The following is a 6,000-nucleotide window of genomic DNA, read 5'->3' on the forward strand; positions in this document are numbered from 1 at the left end:
TTGCCAAACCAGGCCGAGAGCATAAACAGGCCGGTTGTCAAGCAATGCGCTCGTACCAACATGATGGCATGTGTCCAATCCGACGTTTTCACTGCGCTCCCCAAAATTGAAAAAAAACACGCCGTCGAAGGTTAAACATAATGAAAGCAGATAATGACAAATGTGGTTACATGTCGTAAACAGCACATTCATCACTTCTGTTTTGTGGTGGTTATGATTCTACATCTTCAAAATATCGTATTGCGAAGTTGTTCATCTTTGACGTTCTTTTTAAAGCTGTCTAGAAACCGTTCCGCGGCCCAAGCGTTGTCAGGTACTTAGCAAAAAAGCGAATCATTACAACCGCTTTGTCACGTGCGCTACGAAGAGGTCCAAAACAGTCGATAAAGGAATTTCTGTCAGCTGAGTCCATTACTGGCGCACTACTCGCTCTGATCTTGGCGTCCTGAGTTCATCTCGCTTAGATCTTAGCGTTCATCGGATAACATCAGCCAGCCTCATCTCATCACAATCTGATAACATCAGCCAGCCTCATCTCATCCCATCGGATAACATCAGCCAGCCTCATCTCATCCCATCGGATAACATCAGCCAGCCTCATCTCATCCCATCGGATAACATCAGCCAGCCTCATCTCATCCCACGGGCTTTTGAATGCGCGGATGGGACAGGCAACAACGCCATCTGCAAATGTGCACACGGCCGTTACATGTAATGAATGCTCTTGTCATGAATTCCGAAAGACGACCAGCCTCATTCGCTTAGGATTGCTATCACGTACCTGCTAATGAAGGCTTAGCACCGAGACCCGCATTACTACTGTCATATATGAACGTCCATAGCTGCGCTGCCGTAGCGCAGGCGGCCAGCACTGTCTCGCAGGCTCGAGGAAAACCCGTGGGCCGCTTTGGAGAAGGGTCAATGCCAATGCAGCAAGCCGTGTTTAGCGAGTAGAGCTTGATACTTGACTTAGGCGCTGGATCAGTGCAGCAGTGTTCATTGTGGCAAATTTCTTTAACGCAATGTGGGTGTGTTGTGGGCGTTTCCTAGGAGGTGCCCAGTGAAGGAACTGAAAAAGGTTGGACGTTTTACTTTTTATAACACAAATTCGACAGGGATAAATGTTCGCAGTAGCAAAAGTAGAGTCAGAAAAGGCGAATGGCTAAATCTCCGAAGGGAGTAAATGTAACCAGGTATCTGTTGGATGAGAAGAAAGTCGCATGACAAAAAGTCGGAATGAATGAAATTCGATAATAATTAAAAGCCCGAGCGATAAAACCTGAGGGGGGAACGATTTGGACAGGCAAGAACAAAAAGGCGATAGGGATCGAAATAAAAATGGAAAAAAGACAAACTATTAAAAGTCAGAAAGGACAGGAGCCTGCAGGGAGAAAGTGAAAATGAGAACAAATCAAAAACAAAGTCAAGAGTAATCTGCGTATGTGGTGAACCTTGCTGTAAACACGATATGAATTTGCAGTTAAGACCACACTACATTACAAATAATATGGTCCGAAACGTTATTTCCTACTCAACATATGATACGCCCATCTAATATAAAAATACAAGCGCACAATTTTATCAGATGGTATTGGCAACCCCCAACAGATGATCAACGAAGTGGCCGCACGTGCTCTGAGTAAAAGCATTCCACGCTAACCACTGTGATGGCTTTGCTAGCCCACAGGTTCTCTTTATCCCGTGGCTATTATTACTGCAGCTCTTCACCGTATTTTCCATTTGCACCAAAGTCCACTGCCCATGTTCCTATCAGATCGAGTCGCCATCATTGAAGCGGCCGATGTCCGTCATCGCCACCACTCATCGCCATCGCCATCGCCATCGCCATCGCCATCGCCATCGCCATCAGCGCGCTCGGGGCGGAACAATGGCGCTGTTTTACGAGAGAAGCGGCCCAACCGTACCCACTGTCCGTACAACCCACCGCTGAGATCGTGCAAAGTACCGAATCGAGTTTGTCGCCTGTCCGGCCGTGGACGATAGAGCTGTCCTACGAAAGGAACGGCCCAGCCGTACGGCCACCTCGATCCCGCTGTCCGTAGAAACCTCTGTTGAGATCGTGCAAGGCTCGGAACCAAGCTCGTCGCCGGTCCGGCCGCGCCGCCTCGATGCTCCGCCGCCGCCTCCGCCGCCACTCTGGCTCACCTTCCGATCCGGCTCGCGCTGCCGCCCGCCGCCGCCGGGGCCGCCGCACGGTCTGGCTGGTCGCGTCGCGTCGCTGACGACGGCCAGCACTCCCCGGCCGTGCGCCGACGAGGGGGGGGGGGCACCTGTGGCCGGCGACCGTGCCCACGCGGAGGAGAGTGCGGCGTGATGGAGTGGCGGCCCCGCGACAGCCGGGCGGCGCTGGGCGCGATGCTCGCGGGCCAGCGTCGTGAGCAGAAACACTATAATGCGAGATAGTAAATAGTTCTCCCTCAGGCTGTTTTACATCAAGTGACCCAGGGATTGTCTTTATTAAAACGAGAGTAAATGATTTTGTTTCGATGAATATGTGTGAAGTAGGTCTTAACAAGCCCTTTTTTTGACAACTTAAATTCCCGGCAAAGAAATATGTGAGCAAACAGCAGGTCTATATAGGGCAATTTCAGCTGCGCACTGGATCAAGACATAGCTGGTTTGCAACGGAAGAAAAAATACAACATACATGCCAATATTTCGAGATCATTATGCAAATCACGACATTACAGATGTTTGCAGGTTGTGCAATCCAGAGAAGTGTGAATAATGATGATCAGCAATGTACTGCTCTGAACAGACCCGAGATGCCATTCTTGAACAGCCACTCCCTCGACTCAGTTTCCGAATGTGATAATGAACCCGGATACATGACTGATCAAACGCTATGCTTTCCGGGCTTTTCCATGTGCTATTCCGAGAAGGAGCATGCAGTTTATCAACCTTTCTCATGGAAAGAGCTACATGTCTTTCTCTTTAAATCACACGGAAAACCCCAAACATGACGTCTTAACGTTACAGGTTCCAGTTCAAGTATGACTTTAAGACGTCACAAAAGACTGATAATTTCCTAATCTCAGTACGGTTAAGTCTGCTCGACCAAGTAAGAGGACCAGGATATTGAAAGTGTAACGAGTGTCTGCCATGCGACATGTGTCTGTCTGCCATGTGTGTCATGTGTCATGTCATGACATGTGCCATGTCTGCCACGTCATGACATGTAGGGGCTCTCAGGCTGGCCAGGGGATGCATTTTGAAGGCCTGCTCTGGCTTGGTTTATACCGACGACTTCCTCAAGGGCTAAGCAATTTGATTGGAATGGGGTCCATGAAAAGTGTCTGTCTCTTCTACGGCACACCTTTGATGTTGGTAAGAGGACTGGAATTGTTTTCCAAGACTTTCCAAACGGAAAGCTAGAGGGTTTCATTTAAGGAAGCAGGAAGTGTCGAAAAATAGTGAAAAAACAATAAAATAGTCAGTAGTTAAAAAGGAAGAAGGAATAGAAAAATGTGAAGCTCTCACGTCGATGGCCAGCGCGCCGCACCAGCTGTTTCCGTGAAACACCAGGCTGCACCTAGTGGCGACACCCATACATCATTGCCCAGTGTCACGCTCGCTTGCTCCGCCTGCTTCACGGTGTGGGTGCGCAGGCCCGGCAGAGTGTCTAGTGTTCACCGTAGGGCAACCCCGGCACAGCGTACCAGGAAGGGAAATATATGCTCACTGCGCAAGCGTATTATGTCCATTGCCTCGTTCAAACAACATTTGACTTTAACAGGTAACTCGTCAGTTCTAAACACAAAACACCCGCCTTAGAACTTGCCTTAACCAATGAGCCAATATCAGACTCACATTTTACACAAGCTGAATTTCACTGTGCAGACATTTAGAAACACATGAACGAATTTTCCTCTCCGTAAAGGTCGCAGAATACTGCCCTCATTGGCCGTCGCCCAGAAGCCACCCCAGATGCCACGGTGTGTGATACCCCGAATAGCCCAGCTCCATGGCTTACATCAGACAACGCTGGAATGAAACGATCTTTTCATTGCGCATGCGCACCACGTAGCTGTAGCGTCTGGGACATCTGATTCGAAGTTTCCGTAACGCTCCCCGCGGCCGGCCTCGGCTTCCCGTCCGACAGCCAGCCCCGCCATCTTGCGACAAGTTTCCGAATCAGCTGGTCATTGGCGCCGTGTGCGGCCGAGGCCCGTGCCATACAGGAGGAACGCAACCGTCTTCCATTCCTATCGCCCGCACCATGTCAACCGCGGAGAACTACGCGAGCGCCGCACTGCGGCGGGTGAAAATGTTTAAACAAGCAACACGCAATACAAAAATAATCAAATATCGCCAAAGGAACACAAGCAGCTTGGTGGTCTGCTAGAAGACCCAAACATGGTCGGAAACCATGAGATGATGGTGTAATCATTCGGTCTATGGATAATCCGGTATGAATGGAGAGAAGAGTCACTGATACTTCATTTCCCTTCGAAGAACTTCGAATTTGCAACTGGAAACAGTAAAGCCAGCAGGAGACGGGAAGCGAACGCGAGAGAGAGAGAGAGAGAAGAGAGAGAGAGAGAGAGAGAGAGAGAGGAGAGAGAGAGAGAGAGAGAGAGAGAGAGAGAGAGAGAGAGAGAGAGAGAGAGAGAGAGAGAGAGAGAGAGACCTGATGTCTATCTGATTGGAACGTCCAAAATGCGACCAGTTACGTACGATACTTATATGAGTTTTCAGCATTTCTATCACTCCCAGCGAACGCGGGGCAGACCCCAGAACGGGCTGCAAAGTCACTCCCTGTCCCATGAGATGATGATCATGAGATATCCCATGAGACTCCATGGCTTCCACGATTTGATTTAGAAACTTTGTCGCAAACGACCCCGAACGAGATCCCTCCACAGATCTTACCGATGGCCCTTCCAGGAGCTTGGATCATTTCCACTAAGTTGTGCAGAGATCTTTGAAACCAGCAATTGTTTGTTTTCTAAAACCACAGGATTAGGATCTTTGGGAGTCTCGACTACTCATCTAGCATAAAACCCACACACCCTGAAACCACGCTACCGTCTCTTTCACCCCGTTCAATTTAAAATTGTCACCTGGTATCCGACGTTTTGCTAGAGTGCCACCTGCGCACCTGAGAATGCCTCCGCAGCATTCGCACACGAGCTCGCACGTGGCCGAGTGCCAATCACACGTGATCAACCACGCTCTCCTCCAGAAAATGAAACGCTACTGGAGTTTAAAATATGTATATTATTCATCAATTCTTGCCACAAAGTAAGCGGAGCCTGCACGGGGGAGCAGAGGGGGTGGGGAGGGAGGAGGCAGGTGGGGGAGGTGGGGAGGGGGGGGGGGGGAGCAACTAGAGCGCGCCGCAGCAGAGCAAGCGACCTACGTCTTCACCTACTGCAGGGTCGTCTCCAAGTGTCCGAGCAGCGATCTCCCGCCCGCGTCTCGCGCACGACAGCACACCGGGAGCCGTCGGGACAGCACAGCCCCGCCGTCCGCGAGGGGGCCTGCGGCGCGCGCAGCCTCCGGAGCTGCCGGCAGGCGCCCAGCCGCGCGCGAACACACGCAAACACATCCGACCACAAGTCCGTCGCCGGCCGGCGGCCGACGCCGCCCAGTGACGTCACTGGGACACGGCGGTGACGTCAGCGGTTTCGCAGCGCCGTCAGCGGGACGGACGCGACTGCAGGCGGCGACCTGGGGTGGCGCGCTGACGCGTCAGGTATCTCCGTCCGCGGGCAGTACTGCAAGGCAACAGGCACTGATGAGAGGACGACGGCGTGGTTTCAATCGTGGCCGGTGAGCGGTGCACTGTGTGCTGTGGTGGTCGGTCTTGCCGGATCCGCTCGACCGCAAGTTAATCTATTGACGCGGGGCTTGTAACGCCATACAGGCTTTGTAGACCGTGAAACGAATATTCGCTGCAAAGCAAAAATAGGCCGCCAGCTGTGTTTCAAGCAGTGGAACGTCGCACAGACGAGACTGGGACACTCGACCCAGAGC

Source organism: Pollicipes pollicipes, unplaced genomic scaffold, assembly GCF_011947565.3.
Source record: "Pollicipes pollicipes isolate AB1234 unplaced genomic scaffold, Ppol_2.1 Scaffold_6052;HRSCAF=7182_pilon_pilon_pilon, whole genome shotgun sequence".
NCBI lineage: Eukaryota > Metazoa > Arthropoda > Thecostraca > Pollicipedomorpha > Pollicipedidae > Pollicipes > Pollicipes pollicipes.